Genomic DNA, 20,667 nt, shown 5'->3' with positions numbered 1-20,667 from the left:
ATTATTCCGTTTCGTAGCGAAGCGCACAATTTATGCGCGTTCATGGTATGATTTATCGCCGTCACGGCAGTCGCTGCACACTTAATAAAAGTAACGACAGTTCTAATTACGGTCGTTAGCGGTTTATGATGCCGAGGTAATTGCTGGCCAGGGGACGATGTAAATCTTTTTTCCCGCTTCAGAGACGCGTTAAAAAGTGCGCTTCTGCATCTCCGCTCGTACACTTCACCATCGAAAATGATACTTTCCTCGACGAAAGTACGGCCACTTTCTTTCTCTTTCAATTTGGTTGTTTACTCAAGTCGGTAAGTTATTATCGTTCAGGAGAATCCAGACCGTGTCTTCTTTTTATAGCATCTTATTTTTACAGAATCTCTCGTGATCATTTTAACGTCGTAATAACAAAAACTGTACGACGATACGAAATATTTTTCGAACATTGAGATACATATTTGCTCGTGTTCGCTAAAGCAAGATTCAGAAACGTTTGTTTTACGAGAACGTCAAGAGCGTTCATTAACGGTACTTTCTTCCACCGGCTCGTTTATTTCCGCGAGCATACATTCGTAGTCTGGTGTTTTCTTCGACGGAATACGTATGGAAATCCTTAGAAGGCCATGTATGCAGCGCACGCGGATGGATACACTCACAAGGGTTGACTTCATGCTCTTTTCTTCTTGCTTCCTTTTCTCCTCCCTCTATCTTTTCGTTTTTTGTTTTTTTTTTCGAGAATCTCCAGAGGGCCGGCAAAACATCAAGGCCTCTCTCTCGAGAGAGAGTGGCCACGAGCTGCTCTTCAGGAACGTACCGTATTACAATGGTCCTCCGCGCGGAGAGTATCGGGCGTCCCGTGGAGAGCCACTCGAGGATGTGTTTGAGAACGTGGGGGCTCGGTTTTCTCTCGGAGCTTAAAACAAACAGCTCTCACCTGTACCATCGATGGCATAATAACCACCTGTGCCGCCGCCTCTTCGTCTCCTCTTTCACCGTTTCGCCGGTCGAGCGGTCTCTTTCAGCTTTTTTGCCTCGGCCGATCGAAAAAGTAGTTTTTGCTTTCGTCGTCCGCTTTTGGATTTTACCTTTTCCTGCGTTCAGTAAGTTTATTAGATACTTACAAAACTTCACCGTTCGCAATTAGCGAATACCGTATCATGAAATTCCGTTCTTTCCATTTGGTTTTTCTTTTTGATCTTTGTCGACGCAGCTGCAACGATCGAATCGATATCGCGAGGTTTTAAATTTACACGCTAAAGCTCGGCTGCATCTCTCCCATCGAATCTTTCCCTCCAATTACTTGGTCGCTGGCTCATATTCTCTCGAGTCCACTTTGTCTTCCTTCACGAATACGCCTAGCAGGCGTCCGTTGTGTTTTCTCCATTATATTCCGCGGCATTTATCATTGTATCCTTTTTTTCAACGCAATCAACGTTTTATCGGTCTCGTATCTCTTTCGCCGTGCACGATTCTTTCCCTCTTCTTGTTTCTTTCCTCCGTCTCTCTTTTTCCTCTCCCTTTTCCCTCGTTTCTCCCTTTCTTCCGTCCGAAGCCCACTCTACCTTGGGTGTCTTTCTCTGTTTGGCCGACTTGGTACTCCATTCAGGTTCCTTGCTCGGGCCCTTCTTCGCAGAACCGTGAGCAGAGTTACGAGACCGTCGAGCCACTCGTTTATCTTGCTTGACGAGGAAAGGAGGAATTAACGAGGAATTAATAGTGGATCCTAATGATAAATGATTCGTTCAACCAACCACCCCTGCCGCCTGTCCTAATTTGTCTAATTATTTCGCTTAATTCCCTCTCGCGAAACGACAAGATTTCGTGCCTCGCTTAACGAAACGAAACTAATTAATGGGATCATTAACCTACGAACCGGTTGGCATACATTTCTATGGCGAAACGAGACAATTTCCGTGGCGATTCCCTTTTGCTTCTTCCGGCCCCCGTGCTACGGAATTATCTTGTCCCGTTTCAAACGGAAAAAGAATTATGAACTCGGACAGATTGATGAAAGAAGTTTTATCAAGGCGTGAAAGGGGGATGGATAATTGATGGTGATGAATTCGAGCGATTATAACTCGTGGAGGACGTTCACGAATGAAATATGTAGAGACCTGCCAAGGATTGATATCTCGCTGCTATTTATCGTCAACGATATAATACCCGATATCGACGCGGATAAACACGCGCGTCCCCTCTTTTACCACCAATCTTTTCACAAAAATACCCTAGAAATCGAAGACACGCACGAGTGATACCGACGATGGCCGTCCGTCTGTCGGCCCGTCTGGTTAACAACTTCCTTCGTCTTAACGCCTCTCGAAGGCTATAAACTCTCGCTTCGTTTTATCGTCCTTATATCAACTTTCCGAGTGTTTGCAGAAGAACCAAGAGAAACAAGTAGCTCTCTAATGTCGCTCGTAAAAGTTCGGAGGGGCGGTTTTTTGTCGCCGTCAGCTCTTTCGTCGCGTCACGCTCGTGGACGTCGCGACGAGCTAACAACGCTTCACGTACCCGACACCTACTTCCCTCGGCGTGAACAAAGAAACCACATTTCCGGTCGAGCAATTAATACGCTCAAAGCAAAAAAAGACTGCCGAAAATACTTTGGTGGCGAAAGCCTTTTTTCCAAATGTTCCCCCAACAGAAAGCAGAAAACACATCCGATAGAATCGCTATAATTTTCTAAATTACAAGTTTGATTATTCTGCGAAGCGCAAAGTTCAAGACCGAATTGAAAGATGTCGAAACTTAGTGGGTCGAATGACCCAACCTTGATATTCATATCTACCGGGTTCTCTGTCACAGTGAACGCGCGTAATCGCGTGCGTTTCCTCGTCGCTTGATATTATCGTCGTACTCCTCCAATTTTAAAGACGACACGTCGATCGTGTCTCGCTAACGTTCACCGCTACCTTTCGATGTTTCCGTCCACGAAACGTGTCATTATCCCAGCCACGAGACATTTCAGTCTTCCGTGTAGGTTCGAGTTGAACAGCTTGAACAGAGTACATGCACTGCAACAAGCGTGTCAATCATCTTTTCGACAATCGCGTGCCAACGCAACTCGGTTCTCTTTTCACGAACGTGATCCTTTGACAACGATGGTTACCCGATTGTTCTATCGAGATAAGAAAACCGAGATGACGACGAGAATGGCAAGACGCGTGCGCATGCCTGTTTACCCAATGGCCACGTTCAGCTGGCGCGTTCCATCAGTCACACGCAAATAACTCACTTCTCGCAGAGGAGCGAGCGACCGAGGTAATTTATGCTCGCCGAAGCTCCTATCGCTTTCGTCCGCTGCGACGTTCTCGCACCTAGGCCAGCGACGTTCTCTCCTCTCGTCCACGGCCGACTTGTTTGTATTATTTAAGCGGCGGGGCACCGCGAACAGCTTTATGGATGAATTAATGTCCGCGAAGAGACTAGCGCGAACAACGGCCCGGTCCAGTTGCTTCACTGTCGCCGATTGATCTTTGTGATTTTAAGTTGCAAGCGGATCGTTCCACCATGTTGTTGTTTGATATGTTTTATATAACTTACGGTATAAACTACGTGTGATATGAAACTCAGGATTATTTCGAATTCGTCGTTCAATAGGGAGACGATGTTTGGTATTTAAAATTATTGGAAGGCGATAGTATCCAAACTAGTTTTACGTTTCTTTGAAAATGGTAAAACCGCTGAATAGCAAATTCTGTCGATGGTACGTGCGACCGTCTGTCTAACGTCGACGTAAATGCAGGCAGTTTGAAGGAAAACGAGCCGGTTAATTCTGGAGCCGTTTGTCAGACGAGGGCCGGCATCAACATCGGCAACAGTACACAGAATGAACGAAGCGGTTTCCCAACCTCCACGGTTACACCGCACTCGGTATATTTATTGGTGACGTTATTTTGGTATTTCGTTACGGGCGACGTCGGGCACGAGGCCGCGGTTCATTCGATCCGTTGAGTAATCGTTGCCATTAAGCAGCCTGTCCTCTCGCGTCTATACGCGAGGCTTTTTTGAAAGACAACGCCACGAAAAGGGGTTGCACGCGCGGTGAGAAATAAGGGAGGCGGAGGTCTAGCGAGACTAAGGAACGAAAGGGAGAGTCGAGTCGAGGAAGAAACAGGCTAGAAGAGGAACACCGACGCCTCTTAGCAGTGATAGAACGACCGGGATTCATGCTATGACCGTTACACCGCCAATTCGCTCGGTGATGAACTACCCCGACTTTCTCTTTCTCTCTCTCTTTCTCTCTCTCTGTTCCTCGGCGCCTCTTTCTTTCCTTCCATACGATGACGTAGATCGTAGCTAAGTTTGCGCCTCATATCCCTTCGTGACGCGCCTCGGTTACCGTACCATCGACCAATTAGAAGATCTCTGATCTCGAAGCTGTTCGAACGATTCCATCGTTGGTTGTTTCCCGTTGAATCAAGGATCAGAGAGGATACGGAAGTTTAATTAGTAAACGCAGAGAGCGAACGTGTTTGTGTAACCGCGGGTACGGCGCAATAATTCGGCAAGAAGCATTCTCCAATTTACCGGTTAACGTTGGTCGCTTTTCAAAGTGCATAGTGGACGATTAGATCGGGACTGGTCGCGACACGGTCTCGAGACGCTCGTATTCACTTCTGGCGCGGTTGTCGAGTGGTCATCCAATCTGTCGAAGCAGCCACGGCGATACTATCGAACGGGGTCCCGTCTCGTGGATCTGGAACAACGCGAGTATCGCCAATTTCTCTTTCCACGACGGCTTCGAAGACAAAGTTGCTCGTCCGTTGGCCCTCGACCGGAATTTTGCTCGTAGGCGGAAACCACGAAGAATGGTAGGAAAGCAAGAAACGGGCGAAGAAAGAGAAGAAAGAAGGAGAAAGAGAGAGAGAGGAGAGAAAGAGAGAAATTCGGGTGGACTGGTCCCCATTGCCGCGAGTCCAAAAAACGGTCCCCACGGGACGAACGTGGCCCATTATGTGCGCGAGGGAGCGAGCTTTTTTGCGGGGGACACTGAGGCTCGCCGAGGGTGGCCGCCGCCGTCACGTTGACGAGAGTCGCGCAGCTGGAAAACCGAGCCACCTCGTCGAGATTTCGAGAAAAAGGGAGGAAGAGACGAGAAGACTCTCGAGAGAGAAGCGGACGAAGAGAAGAGCTAAGACAGAGACCCGGTGCACGAAATGCTCGCGTGCTTTCGGCTATCTCTATATATTTTGCTTCCAACCTACACGTGTCTCCGCGTGTCTCCGCGCTGTTCCGGGCTCAACATTCTTGCGGTACGCCGAGCACTCCTCTCCCGCTCGTCCTCTCTCGTTCGCCACTCGTTTCTCTTCTTTTCTTCTTGTATATCGTCGCGAGGACGGTCGGCGAACTAACTCGTAATCCTCTCGTCGCCTCCACACATCACCCTCCAACGACGACCGTCTCAAGACCGAACACACCCCCGCGTCGCTGTTCTTCGCCGTGGATCTCGCTCGAATCTGCTACGGAAAATTACGAGCCTCTGGTTGAGGTGCACGGTCCAGCTTCGGATCCACGGCTCTTCGTGTGTACTTCAAGCGGGTAAACAGATTTCTGGACCTTTTCTGAGGATGCGATTCCATCTCTCCGTTTAGGTATTTTTCAGCGTGATTTAGTAGCCTCGAAACACAAAGGAGCGAGAAACATTCAACTTTTATGTTAAGTACTTTCGAGAACGTGCATAGTGAGTTACGATGTGCCGCCATGAAATCAGATGCAAGTATACCATAAAAGATTCAATCGCAGAGTGAATCTATGAGAAATTATAAACTTCCTTATTTTCGATGGATATGTGGCTAAATATAATTCCTAGACACGATGCTCCAAATTGCCATCCGTCGTATGAGTCAAAGTCCCATAAGACGTAGAGATACTACGGTATATTTTGTCTTCGGTACACCACGCGGTCGTCTAGCCTGTAACACGGCGCGCCTCTTCCAATTCGTCTCTTCCATAATCGTCGCGCGACTTTGGTGTCTCGATGCAGTGACACTCACATTTGTCTTCGACGATCAGGCATCAGGATAAACTATTCCAGCGTTGCGTTCCCCGGCCAATTAGAAATCGTCGGGAAGTACAGCCGGGTCCGTACGTCAGGGCAAAGTGGAAAGACCGATTAGCGCGACTCGCTGTCAAAACATCCACTCGCAGCCGGGACACGCGGCCTCCCTCGTCTCACCCCCGCGCTGACGCATACGCAAAGAGTGCATCCATGCACTCTCGGAGAATCAGCCACCCATGTGCACTCCCGGCAGTCCATCACTCCCGCCTGGACGGCTGCTGTCGGGGAGAGAAAGGGAGCGAGACACCATACGACTCTGAACAGAGGATAAAGGGAGAATAAGAGAGGTAAAATGAAAGCGAGCGAGAGCAACGGGGGCTTGGAAAGAGCGTAGCTGGACCGGCGCATAATATATCGGTTTAAAAGTACCATTTATTTAAATGGCGTTTATACCGGCCCGCCACGGGACGAAAAACACAGACCGCAGACCTGAAAATAATAACGGGGTTAGCAGGGTCCTCCACGAGGAGAGAAATGTCCTGCACGGCCGGCACGCGGATGCAATTGAATCAATCATCCACGAAAATGGGATTTCTGGATGCTCTCTCTGGCTCGTAAACCGCGATGAATTACCGTTCCACAGGAGCAGTCTCGCTATAATAGTTGTCACCAGCCGGAAAAACGTCTCTAGCCTCGGTTTTGCCTGTTTTACGACCGCCTGCCACCAAAAATCTCTCTCCTTCCTTTCTTTTTTCTTTCGTTTTACTTTTCTCTGTCTATTTATTCTTTTTTTTTTTCATTTTTCTTTTTGGCGTTTCAAAATGATCGTTCACGTCCAACACCATCGTCGATAAACTTTTCTCTCGCGGACGTAATTTGTACTCGGTGGCTCGATCGTTAATCGCCGGAGAATTCGTGGAGAGCCGAACCGTTTCGACGTCTCCGCGTTTCACAATACGTCGCGAGTCTCGACGGTGAGTTATTAAAATGGCACGAGCGATTTTATCTCGAGGCCACAAATAAGCAGCTTCCTTTGAACGAACGTTTAGGTGTGATCGAGGGGACAGGCCGCCTAACTTTATAGTCCCTAACGGTGCTGAACTCCTCTCTCTTTTTCTCTCGCTCTTTTTCTTTTTCATCTCTTTTCCCTGGATGTATGTTGCTCTTCTCTCCGGCAAAATTACGAAACCACGTTCCTCGATGGATATATACGTGTTTTCTGCTCGAACGTAATCAACGTCAGCCCCGTCCTTCGTACATCACCGCCGCGTACAATTATGTCAGCGATGACGCGGCCGACTGGCGCGGCGGGAACAAGAAAAAGATGGCCGGCCCACGAAACGCGAGAGGCATTAAAGTGTCAGCGACCGGGGTTCATTTAAATCCTGAGATATCCGCGCTACGTTGCACCATGTGCGCACCGACTACGACAGTTTTAAGTGCAGAGATCGGGCCACGCTATCGGTTCCTCCTCGCGCGTACGTTCTTCTTCCAGTAACGCGTTTTTGCGTGTCTCCACGTTTTATCTTGTGGTCCCATTCTTGGTCCCTTTTGTCTCCGCTTTGCACAGTGTCTCGTCGGGAACCCAAGAAGCTTCGAAGCGATCGAAAGGTCACACTACTACCTGCAGCGTACTCGCGTTTCGTCATGGAGAATTCGAGCGGGAAGTCCTCGGTGAAACGACTTTCAGATCTTCAGATAAAAACGGGTTTCGTCGTCGATAACTTATGGGCCGGAGATCACCGTCTAATCCTCGAGCGTGTCGTTTTCAGACGATTACAGGCGATTACGTCGTCGAAGGATCGTTGTCTCGTTAGTCAGAGAGCTATAATTTTTGAAACTGTATAACGCGAAATCATTAAAAAAGAGAACCTAAGAGCTTGCTGAATACACAAGTCTCCTACGCTATTTACCAACGGCACTATTACTTACAATCGAAGATGCTTCTCTTCGAACATCGTTAGGCAAAGAAATCTGTCAAAGGTTGACGCAGACATTTTTTAGCTGCTTATCGTCGAGCCAGGGATTCCGCCTAGGGCAATTGGCGAAGGTAAACGATGTCAACGATAATGAAAACGACGAGCTCGTCGAAGTCGTCAGAGGGAACCGGCGCAGAACGAAACGCTTCGGGATAGACGGTACGCGAAGAATCGAGCCGAAAGGCAAAAAGAAGAGATAGGCTCCTCCGACGCGGAGGGTGCACGAGAGAAGGGAAAAGAAGGCAAAGGAGGAAGAGACGCGAACGGTAGCGGATGGGGAGCGCGGATTAACAATGCCGCAAATACTGGTACCGGCCGTGGAATGCCCGCGAGCGCACACGACGCATAATTAATACCACGGTCGAGGGAGCGGCGAGTAGAGGCTCGCGGCGAGTCGAAGCGGTCGAACCAAGGGAGCAAGGGGGACGAGAGCAACGCGCAGCCTCCTCGGCCCGTTGCGGATCGTGGAACGGTGGAAAGAAAGAAGAAGGGAAGTCCCCGTTGGTACCGAAGGGATCGGGTTCGGGATGTCCGCGGGGAGGAGATTTATGTGGCTCCTGATTGAATCGTTCTCACTCGATCGCGCCGCTTGCTTTTTGCCCTCCCGAGATTCTCTCCGCGCTCTGCTCCTTCTTCCCTCCTTCACCCTCGCTGCTCTCCTCTTGCTGGTCACCGCTCTTTCTCTCTTTTTCCAGTCGGCCTCCGGACCGCTACGACCGCGGTTGCCCAGAACCGTTTGCGACCGTATGGCTTATGCCCGTCTGGAAGCTTATCTCCAAGACTTGGTCTTTGTGGCTCTTGGTAGTTTTTCTTTGAAGGAGTCATAAAGTCAACGCTTTTTTCCTATAGGTTGAAAAATTGGCTATCACGTAGATTTCGATTATTTTGGTATTCTAACGACGATAGAAATACGTATTGCGGATGAGATGAGAAGATAGCTGGGTAAAGGAATGCAGGTGCGACTGATTGTTTCCGTTACGGTCATAAAAATAGGCATGTACGAAACTGTTTAGGAAGATTGTAAAGTTTGTCGACTATTCGGGCGGAAATCTTGATCGCAAAGTTGTAAGGTGTCGTTTTATCGCGAGGTGAAAGGCAAATCGGCCCGTTGATCGGGATATTACACGGGACCGGCGCGAGTTTCTGTCTTTCGAATCGGCCGCGTTGCTATCCGAGATAAGATTGTCGATGGTGCTCGCGCGACGGTCGTGCTCCAGACCGCTGAAAACGTTGATTTCTCACGCCTGTATTCGTGCCTGTGTGCTTCTCGTGCTCGTTCGTCACGCCTGTACGCCCACGCTTGCATCCGCGATCCAACAAAAGCTAGAAAATTAACGTAGGAAAGTAGCACTTTGTCGAGACGAATATCCCCTTCCAGCGTCATCGTGAGACATCTGTTCCGATGTGGATTGAAGTGACAACGCTTGCCTTGATAAATAAACGATTATACCTAAGTATAGTTGGAATATGTAGATTGTGAAATATTATACAATTGCGTCGTACGGATGATCCAATTTTGGCGTTACTCGTTAGGTAAAGGAACGAATGTCGTGCACCGATGAAACGACAGATGACGTTCCTATTTATATACCTACTCTTTAGACGTGCTCCAAAATGGCAAAGGCTGTTCACTCACTTTGTATCGTACGTCTCCCCGATCCTCGATATTCACCGGAAATGTATTATTCACTAAGCGGGCAGACGTTTCTTGGTTCCATAGAAAATGCAAAGGAATGTTTTGCTCTAATTTTAAACGTCCAAATTTGGAACTTCGAGAAACTTCGAATCCGCGTATTAACACCATAATACGAAGCATCTAGAAACCAAACCGATCGATTCTGTCAAGACCAAACGTTTTACTTTTAAGGGATGAAACATCAGTCGTATACTTCGATGTCAAAGGTGGAAGAGAACGAACTAGTTTAGCTTTTATTGCAAGTGGCTCCTGTATGACAAGCGTGTTTCTCGATTTTTCATGGTAAAATATCACGTCTGTTTCGTCTGGAGAGTAGACAGTTGTCGACGTAGGTATTTATCCGTAATTTTCTCGCATCGTCGTCATCGACGTCGTCGTGGCGCACGGTAAATTTCTGGAACAGAATCTCCATTGTAATGCCACGCTCTCGCTCGGGGCGCTCTGTTAGCCAGCTAGGCGGCGAACGGAAGCAAAACAAAAGACGCCGAAATGCGTTCATTATTTCGAGCTAATTGGCGGTGCCTTTACCCTCGAGCCGAGAGGGAGCAGCTCGACTCGCTGCAGCAGCCACCAGCACCAGCCTCCTCGTACTTTCAGAAGCGACGTTCTCTCTTTTACCCGCTCGCCGCAGGCCTCTCCTCCTCCTCCTCCTCCTCGCTCTCTTCTCCGGATCCCCTCTCTAACCTTTGAATTAAATATTCCTTCTTGGTGAACAGGAATTTTCTATACCCCCTAATGTTGTATTCGTGTCCCGCGTGTTCCACGGGGAACCGGCGGTCCTCTGTTTTACGGCCTCGGTCGTCTTGGGAGTAATCCGAACGTTTGAATCCATGGCAAACTGCTCTATTTCTGTTGCAATCTCTTTTACCAAAAAAGAATTTATTCTCACCATTTTTCCCATCACTCGAATGATTTCTCAGAGAGAAATATATCGATCGATCGAAAGAATCCTCGGAATTAAAGATACATATAGACAGCGCAACAGACGACACTGGTTATTTCGCAAAGCAATCTCGAGGACAAGAATCCTTTCACTTACTACATACCACTGTAACTGCCACCGATCCGTCAGACAAAAGGCCACGCTTGTACTTCTTGAGAAGGCACCCACCCCGGAAGAGGAGAGCCGGTAGAAATCTCGAAATCTCCGGAGATGGAGATTCAGGTGGAAAAAATGGGCTTCGCGTACCAGGAGGCTCATTCAGGTTGCCGGTAGTCGAGACGCATCGGTCGCTCGGCGAACATGGTTGCGCGGTATGCGTACACGACTTACGATAAGTATCGCGACACATGTCGGCGTAAGTGGCGCGATCAATAAGGCGCGCGCGCGCGACGGAGAGGAGATTCGTCTCTTTGGCGCGGCTGGAAGTCAAGGAGCCACGGCATCGAAACAGCCAATTCGTTTTCTTCTCTCGGCCACGGTTGTCTCCCCCGAAAGACGAAGATACAGACAAGATACGAATGTATATCGAGAAGGAAGCGTAAGAGTAAGAAAGAAAGGGAGAAAGAACCGCAAGGTAGGTCATCGTGCGACCGTAGCGCACACACGGTAGCTGCATCCTTCTGCGACGTACGACGTTACACGCTCACGCATATGTCGTTTGCCGGAGGAGAGCGCAAGGACTATACATAATATTCCTTCGGTGGTGTTACGGCGTGGGGCGCTACGTCGCGTCGTTGGTTCCATCGGACAACGCCACGTGATGGTAATGGCCGCGATAATTATTTAGATAGCGGAGGATATATGCTTCCTAGCGCAGCATGGGACCCGGCCGCGTCGTTTCCATGGTGCCCCCGTCGCTGGAACCGGGGACGTGGCCGGTGAAACCCGACGGAACGCGTATATGTATATATATTCCAACCACCGGTTCGCCTCCTCCCTAGGTTTATCCACGGCCTCGTTATTCCGCGCCGTCGCCACGAATCACGCCAGGTAACGCCGCTTTTCCGGCCGCGGGCTCGATCGTTCGTCTTGCGCCCGCATCGCCGCCATCTGCCCCCTTCGAAGCGAATAGATAACCACCGACTGAAATACGAATCACCGGTTGCTTCAACGAGGATATTCGTCACTGTCGCGATTACGTTCTAAATACTAAACGTTTTTCATAGCAAGGCGTTAGAGGTCTGTCTTCTACATCGTGCATTGTAATATATCGAATGTTGAGCTACAGCGTGTAGCGTGGAGGTGTCCAAAGTTTCGAAACACGAGTCGGATAATGCCAGAGGTAATACCGCGGAACTAATTATTACCGCGAGAACAACGTAACTACGGTAGTTTTTACAACGGCGAACGTGGTTAATGGTCGGTGGATGGCGAACTGTTCATCATCAGTGCGTCGACTGCGATCGCGCGGATGGAGCTAGATTAATCGTATGTATCTTCTATATGCGTTGTAAGTGGTATATAATCGCGTAATGTATTGTGCGAGGTGGGCAGATAGCGTCAAATAATATAATAATATAAACGATAAGTGGATAAATTTCACGGAATCCTGTTTACGAATTATGTTAAGCAGAACGGGAGAAGAGGAATTAACGCGGCCGGTTCGATAACTATCTGGCCCCGATCCGTGGCGCAATCGATCTGTCCGCCGATAAACCCGTCGCCTAGACGCGGATTTCGGCTCGATCGCGTTTGCATAATTAAAGCAAACGAGCATATTATTCCGACGGTTTCGTGGAATCGCGCGCTTATCGATTTCCCTGATCGCTACCTTGTCGAAATCCGGCATGCCAGACCAAATTGGGTGACGATAGACTCGACGAAGGGGAGCAACAAATCAGCAAGCTAATCGTCCTATTTATGGCCGTCCCCCTACACATCGACATAGAGAAAGAGGATGGAATAGGCGATTTCAAGCATCGTCGTCGTCGTCGTCGTCATTGAGATACTTCCTCTTGCGGTTTCTATCACTCTCTTTCTTCCTTCCTCTTAACGGAGTTTGGGGTGGATTAACCCGATTCAGCCAGAGTGTGTAGCAGGGCATTACTTCCACGCAGTGTTCCTCGGGTCCGTGGATCCTGGCTGAGAGAGAGTCCCCCGATTTTCGCATAAATCAGCCGTGTCCCCCGACGTGTTCCCCTCTCTCTGTCTCTGTCGAATGGAACCGTGGCGGCATCCCTTCCTCCTTGGTTCGCCGCTGTTCCACCCACGGACGACGGGACTGGAGAATCGAAGAGGGAAGAAAGGAGACGGCGAAACGAAGAGCAGAGGAGCGCTATTTTATTGCCGGCTTAATAAATGGAGGCTCCTTTATTTGCTCGAGCCAGCATCCGCTCGCAGTTTGCCAACCTGTTTGCTAACAACAAATTAATCGGGTGACGTATCCCGGAGAGCGCGTATATACACGTATATATATTTATACGTATACACGCTGAGGTTCTTACGTCTCCCTTTCTCCGCAGGGTCCGAGCAGGTCGTACTTTTACCTCTTTCTCTCTCTTTCTTCTGCTTATCCTCCGCCAGGCTGAGACTCTTTCGAGGACGAAGACGACAGGCCGGAATACGAAGCTCGACAGCGGCCGTTCTTTCACCCCTTCGAGCGACCTGCAACCTGCTGCTGTGCTCACTTCATCGTTTCTCTCCTCTCTTCTCGTTCTCTCTCCGCGTATCTCCGCTTGGCCCGTAGCCTCGTTGCGAGGCCAGGTATGCGTTACCCGCGGTGCCACGGCCCGATACGTACTTACGCATTTGCCAATCTGTAATTCATAACGCGAACGTTCACGGTTTTTGCCCGCTCCTCGCGCTGGGAGACCAAAGGGAACAAGAGAAGGAACGAGCGACGTGCAGCATCACGTTTCCGATCCCGTGGGAATAAAACCTGACCTGGTCAACGTCCCGGCTCCTGCAAAACTCGTGTTTCTTCCCTGCGAGATTCTAACCGGTGAATACGACATCAACGGATCGACCGATGACAGATATATGGACACCTACTTCTGCCCCTGATAGACGTAATCGTTTGTACGACTTCGATCCACGTCGTTTTCTTGAGAAGATCCGTTTCTTCTGGGTTTTGTGTCTTCGACAAATGGCTCGATGCTGACGTAAAATTTTTGGACTTTGAATCATGTTATGATAATTCTGGGGACATATGTATTATTTATCCATCGATGACTCTGACGATATCCCACAATTTTTCAACGTCATCAAGACAAATTCTTATGATTTACGCTTACGAGAGTTGATCAAAGTCGCAGCAACGTATTTGATTCAAATTGTTCGATCGTTTAAACTGAAATTGATCATTCAAAGAAATCAAATCCAAGGAATCTCTAACGTGCCGATAAATCGATCGTTCGATTTTCAAGAAAAAATCGACGGCCACTATGTTCCGTTGGCGAAACAGGTTTACAGAATAGATCCTAAGTCATTTAGATCTTGGCTGGGTCGCGGGACGACCTGCAGGGAGTGTCTTTCGGCGCCGACATCCGGGGATTATATCAGCTGCGACGGACAGCTCGCCTAACAAATGATTCCCCTAATTCTCTTTTCGTCGAGCATTCGCATAATGGTCGTTATCGTCCCCGACCCACCGGGTAGCGCTGATACTTCGGGATTACCATATTTACGACGGAGTCGTTCTCGTCTGCAGGACCTCGCGCGTATATATGTTCAAAGCGTACGTTACTCACCTACGAACGCTTTGTTTCAACATACAACAGGAACAGCCTCGATCGTGTTGTCCTCTTTTTAAATACTCTTCCATGGAAGTGGTAGGTTAAAGTTGCAGAAATCGGTGGTGGAACTGCTACTTTGTAAAAACGTAGGCTTCGAGTTCATGGAAATCAGAGAAGACTCTCCGGATGGATTTTTACACGGTGGTCGAAAGTTTATTGCACCCTCCAGTTGGTGAGTCGGTTCCAGCGTTAAACGGAGAATTCCCCGGGCAGTTTCACAGGCTCGACCGGTCGATTCCGTAGCCGGGAGGCGCGGGAAGAGCTATATCGGACGGCCGGTTGGCAAATAGCGACAGCTTACCGACGTTTCGATACATTTCTATCGGGAGCAATAAAGTGGCGGCGTTTTTGCCCGTTTCGAAACTCGTTACACGCTCGACTCGTCTCGATGGATACGCCGCGCGTATCGATGCGTCGAACCGAGAGTCGGGTAGAGGAGATCTTGGGATCCAATGCAACTTTTTCTCGCGCCCCGCGCCTTTTTTCCGCGCCAGCTCCGTATCCGTTTGTCAGTGGCCGTGGCTAAGGGGGCAAGGAGAAGGCGGATGAGAAGCCGAGTCGAAGAACATCCGAGCATCGGACAGAGAAGAGATACTTTTCTTCTTGGTGCACGAGCCGAGCGCGCAGCTTTACTCTCGCGGCGCAACGGCGCTCGGGGGACTTGGAATTCCAGCGCGAGATGCCGGTGCTGTGTGCTTACGTAAGAAAATCTCGGCAAAAGCCGTGGTAAGAAAAGGGTTCGCGACCGTGCCTTTTCTCTCTCTCTTCTCTTTTGCAATTCTCTGCTTCTCTTTTTCCTTCGTTCGTTCGTTCTCAAGGAACAGCAGCGAGGTGGTAGAGTAGAGCATTCAAGAATTGCTTCTCTCTGCACCTGCTCGAACCGCGGTGAAATCTGCGGAGTGGAGAGAAAGAAAAAGAGAAAAAAGAAACAGCGGCGGCGGCGGCGGCGGCTGCCGGCAGCGTTTGTCGTGCTGCTCGTCGGCGTCGTCAGGAGTCGTCGCCACCGGCGCAGTGTCGTCGTTGTCGTCGACCACTCGCGGCAGCCAGCCGGTAGCTGTGCTCCAGGTCTCCGTACCGGTCATGCGTCGCAACTATAATTTGAAATAATTTATAAATCCTATTCAATTCAAATTAAGGCTCCACTCTGTCGGATGAATAAAAGATGCGCCGTACCGCTCGCTCGCCCGCTCGCTCTCGTGCTCACGCGCGCCGCCGAGAGGCCGCGCAATAATGCGCGCGCGCGCGCTCTTCTCTGCGCGCAAGGGGCCAAATGGTGGCCCATTATGTCTATCTCCTTCTCCCTCTTTTTCGCTCCCTCGGATCAGGCGAGTTACGCCAGGGGCGGCTTGTCTCGAATTCCTGCGAAGATTATGATCGGTCCGCGAAATTGGAGGATTAGGCCGCGCGTCGCCTCGCGTACACTTTCTTCTGCGTGTTTTCATTCTTTGTCACGTGTCGCTTAAACGTCGATTGTAATTTCTCGTAGTTGAAACCACGGTGGTCGAGAGATACCCTCTTTCGTACCTTTCGCATCTACTTTTATTTGAGAATCGTTTCAGTTAGGCATTACCGTACTGAATTTCCTTCGATATTTTTATCCTGATCGAAGGATTAAATTGTTGTTAATAATACAAAAAGCAACGACGAATTCTACGAATCGTAATCACTCGTTCGTACATAAATGCGTAAATGAGCGCTAAATGACAGATCCACGGTCGGAAAACTACTCGGAACGGCGATTCGCCCTCTCTAGAGCCATCCTCATATTTTATTGCGAAAAATCCGACGGATGGTGTGTGCCTGGTGTCCCCCTTTCCGTGTTATCCAGCGGCGTAGAGCCTGGCTACCAGAGAAGAGACGAACAAAGAGGAAGAGAGACAGGGGACCCGAGAGAGGCATATACGGGGCATTATAAAGCATTACAACGAGTGCTGTTAACGTCCGTGTCCAATCCGCGTGCCGCTCGAAAATAAAATACAAAATAGCGCGACAGCGCTTTGTAAAGCTTTCTGTCAAATCCATCGGCCGTCGCGCGTTTTGCCTCTTTTCCTCTCTTTCCACTCGAGCCACGATACCCTGTCCCCTCCGTCACCCCTTGCTGGCTCGAAAAATCCATCTCTGTTTCGCCATTGCCTCGTCGTCACCCTCGCGCGACCCGTTCACACTGTCAGTTGTAAAAGGGTCACGATGGAGCGGCGAAAATCACTTCTGTCCCCTGGCCAGCCGATACTTTGTTTTATTTTTTTCGTCGCGTCGTTTCGATCCATCGATACGCCTGATATTCGTCAGATATTATTCCCCGATAAACCAAATAATCAAATAGAAACCGTGATTAGAGGAAAAAAGAATCCAACGACGAGTCTCCGGCGGAAGTTGCAGGAAGCGAAATCAATTTGCACGTATATCCGCGATAGACACTTTCCGGAGATTGCGTTTTCACCCCCCGAGCTAGTGGAACAACGTCGACGACTCTCGATTCGTCTTCCCGCTTGGTTACGTCTATACGTCTCCCTTTTTCACCGCTCGTACTCCTCTTCTTTCCTCCTCTTGCATCAACCGCTCGAACACACACGAGCAACTGACGAACACACGCGCGTTTCTTCTCTTCACCGTTACGCGAGTGCGACCGATTCGAATTGCAAATCAAATAGAACGTGCCCTGCGGAACGCTCGCCGGGGATATTCGTTCCCGTCGCTCGATCTTCCTTTCCACGAATTTTCCGCGAGAAAAAAGCTGGGTAACGCGATAGCTATGGGATCGAGTTTGTTCGTAGCGTAGGAATGACACGTTTCAGAAAATTATTTAGAATTCGGTTTCGTAAATTTATACAGCTTACGTAATTTGATTATAGACGTGATTTATAGTTTGATTCTGCAGATGATACGTCAGCTACAAAGTTCATCGGCAAATGTATTGTATAATTTACTGTACAAGTAGTTCTTCTGTTTCTATTTTCAAGTACGTTATACGATATGTATTATAATCTCTGACTATTGGATTTAGTGTTCAGTAAACTAGTGAAATTGGGACTAATGTTATTTGGATAGCAAAAGAGACCTACTTTTCAGATTCGAATCATATGATCGGAAGATTCGAAATACTCGCAAACGTAATTACAAATACAAACATCTTCCGCACATTCCTACATTTTTCACCAAGCAGTGGAGGAGTTTTCTGAACCATCGCTCCGTTAGATTCACCCCTGTAGCTTCTCTAGGGCAAAATTTCGAAAACCCTTCATTCAACGAACGCAACTTCTCTCACTGTGGCTTTTCTCTCGTTCACCAGGGCGCGGATTCACGGGGGATGAAGCGAAGCGGTAGCGGCGCGGCCGCTCGCAGCCAATCGAGAGTTTATCGGGGTGGCGCGCGCGCCACGGAATATTCGCCGCTCAATTTCGTTTTCCCCCCTGTTTAATCATGGTCCTGGGGGTCCGATGGTTCGGAGGTGGCTCGTGTGCGCTACGCCGCGCAACAGGAACGATAGACAAAGAGCGTCGATGTGGAACGGTGGCGTGTAAGGGGTTCGGGGACAGGGAGGGGTTGCTGATAGCCGAGGAGGGGTTGCTAGGGCGGCGGCAATAGCCTCGCTCGGGCCGTCATTTGTCAGGGGCTGTCGCGGCACGAGCGTGTTTCTGTTCCAGCGGCGCAGATAGCGGCCCATCCATAGGCCGTTCATCTTTATTCCTTTATATATAGAGTTCGTGTGCGCCACCCCCCACCTTCTCCTGTTCACCATTCCCCCCGTCTATCGTCTCTTTCGCCTAAAACGCCCTACACGATTCCCTCGAACTCATTTAATTACAACAAACAATTTATTAGGTCCATCCAGGATCCGCCCACGGGCACGCACGCGGAATATAGTGGGAGAGCACAGGCTGGCGTTCGAGGTGAGGCGAAAAGGCGAGGGGAAACCGGGGGATAGAATGGTGCACTCGTTCGTTCGACCGGCGAAACTGAAATTATTCCGCCGGGGGTGGCCGGTCACCCAATTGTATCCGCACAAAGGAACGTGTTTTTGGTTCGTTCGCCGGTGAAACGTGTCGGTTCCGCTCGGATCGGCTCGGCTCGACCCAGCGGCTCGCCGATGCGGCACGGGACCCCCTCGTCGATGAAACGACCGGGAATATCAGCGTGCCCAATTGATCTCCGAAGGTGGACCGGACGCGGGAACGAATCGCTGATTTGCTGGGAATAATTAACTCTTGACCGTGTAGTAACTTTGTTGCGGGCTACCGTGTGTATGTGGTATTCTCTTTCTCTGATAGTTTCACCGATAGAACAATATATATTTTACATTTGCCATTTCTATCGCTGATATGATAAACGTATAGATGTCTCGCTCATGCCGTAGGTAAAGTAACCCGGTTAAGAAAGAAGAATCGCATTATTTGAGAAACCGCGAGTACCGATCGGACACGCACGATAGGGCGACGCTATTAAAAACGAAAGCGTGAGAGATCCGACTTGTTCGACTCGGTGTCTCTCCGTCTTTCACTCCCAGCAATCAGTAGATTGATTGCAGCGGAAAGCAAGGAACATTTCGTTTAGAAAGCCGTACGCCGATAGGAATCGCACGCTATTATAACAACGGTCTCGGCATAATTCAAGACGTAATTACGTGCCAGCCATTTTCTTCTTACCCACGCAAAGTCAAAACGCGCTTCTAATAAGGGACATGTAACGCATACGTTAGCCTGGATCGCGACGCAATTTTCCATCTTGCGTTCACCAGTTTTTCCGTGTAGCCGTTAATTATATCCTATTGCGAAGAACGAACCTGGCTCAAACTACTCTCTCTCTCTTTCTCTCTTGTGGTCCTCTTTCTCTTGGTTAGCGCCTCCGTAGTGATTCACGCGACTTTCCGTGGACACGCGTGGGCGGCTGCTTGGCTGACCTACGACCTTTGCAAGGCTCGAGCCGACGCGCTATCTCGACGACCGCCGATAAGATTCGCGAATTCGAAGCGATCGTTCATCACACTCCTTTCGTCGCACATAATCTACGTCGCCTCGTCGACTCTATTTCGCGTTCCTTCTCGCATGGAATTGTCCGCAGGGTAGGACCAGCGCGAGGTATCCGATAACTTTAACCTTTCTTCCACTTCCCGACGATTCGTCAGATTAGTTTTATTAATGGCTGCAAACTGTTATCTTAATAGCGGCCTCTTTCTCCGTCTGTACGACTAACGACCACGTGGAAGCCTATTATACGACTGGTCAGAGAAATAACGAGCAGACCAACTTCATACTTGGTCGTTACCTTCGCGGTTGTTGTTGGGTGGCGTCAGGTGAACTTCCACGGAAGACTCTGTCTGGTATACATATGTTTTAAAAAGTTCAGCGATTCTTTGAAACTCAGGAATGTAGTAGAATCCGTGTAGAAGTAGAATTCTTTCTTCTGACGCTGTTTCTCTTACCTTGGAATATTATGTGAGTCTACTCTTTGACATAAACACCGCTGGTAGCAGCAAGCTAGGTTTATACGAGAGAAGCATCTCTTACGCAACACTATAGCAAGAAACTTTGCCTGGAAGAAAGAATAGCGCGAAACTGGTCTCCGTGGCACGGAGTAAAGATCTTTTGACCTTCTTCTCGCCTGTCATAAAGCCTCTCTGCGAACCCTTCGTCTTACGGCTGGATATCTTCCGACGTTATTACCACCTTGATGCTGAGATTTTTTTCGCGAAGAATTTTATTTAAATACGTAATATTAAAAAGAAGAGAAATGTCGCGTCCTGAGAAGAGTAAAAGTTCCCTTAACAAACGTAACGTAAGTTGAAGCGAGCCAATGATGGCGCAGTCCCTAGTTCCGCCGCGATTCGATCAATTAAGCCGACACCATTGTAATTTGTAGCATCTCTATCTGCATTTGTCTGGAACCGGTTAACGAGGGTAGCCAATCTAAGAAGGAACGATCTCTCGTTGCCCCCAGCCAGGCCGATTAATCGACTCTTCGTCGAGCGAAACAGCAGCAGCAGCAGCAGCTCTGCGACTCATTGCACGCGCGTACGTTACCTTGAATATTTTCAGCCGGCCACTGGTTGCAGCTGCTGTTGCCGTCGCAGTCCTCTGTGCAATTTTAGTTCTTCGCTTCCATCACTGAATGGCAAAATAAAGTGATCGCAAACACACGAAGTAATTAATTACCGCGATCTGATTGCGCGCAATTAATCCTGCCGTCTTGCCGGTGGATCATTAATTAAGAGTAAACGAATGTCTCCGGGATGTAGACACTCGAGGGATACGCGCTCATTTATTTGGAATAATTTACTTTAAACGGCCGTGCTTAGGACTCGAGGTCCACGAGGAGCACGT

General features: G+C 49.1%; 3 protein-coding genes across 3 annotated transcripts in view; 2 read left to right on the top strand and 1 right to left on the bottom strand.

The window, feature by feature from the left end:
* LOC126920451 (uncharacterized) overlaps window positions 1-20,667 on the top strand; it is a 104,420-nt gene that overhangs the window by 34,526 nt on the left and 49,227 nt on the right. The gene's annotated exons all lie outside the window — the stretch shown is intronic.
* Window positions 1-20,667, top strand: part of LOC126920420 (ankyrin repeat domain-containing protein SOWAHB-like) — a 97,307-nt gene that overhangs the window by 42,943 nt on the left and 33,697 nt on the right. The window lies entirely within an intron of this gene.
* The window catches only part of LOC126919129 (uncharacterized), a 102,074-nt gene that overhangs the window by 49,742 nt on the left and 31,665 nt on the right, over window positions 1-20,667 (bottom strand). The window lies entirely within an intron of this gene.

Source organism: Bombus affinis, chromosome 1 (genome assembly GCF_024516045.1).
Source record: "Bombus affinis isolate iyBomAffi1 chromosome 1, iyBomAffi1.2, whole genome shotgun sequence".
NCBI classification, from domain to species: Eukaryota; Metazoa; Arthropoda; class Insecta; order Hymenoptera; family Apidae; genus Bombus; species Bombus affinis.
Note: the sequence above shows the minus strand (reverse complement) of the source record. Positions and strands in the feature narration are given on the sequence as shown.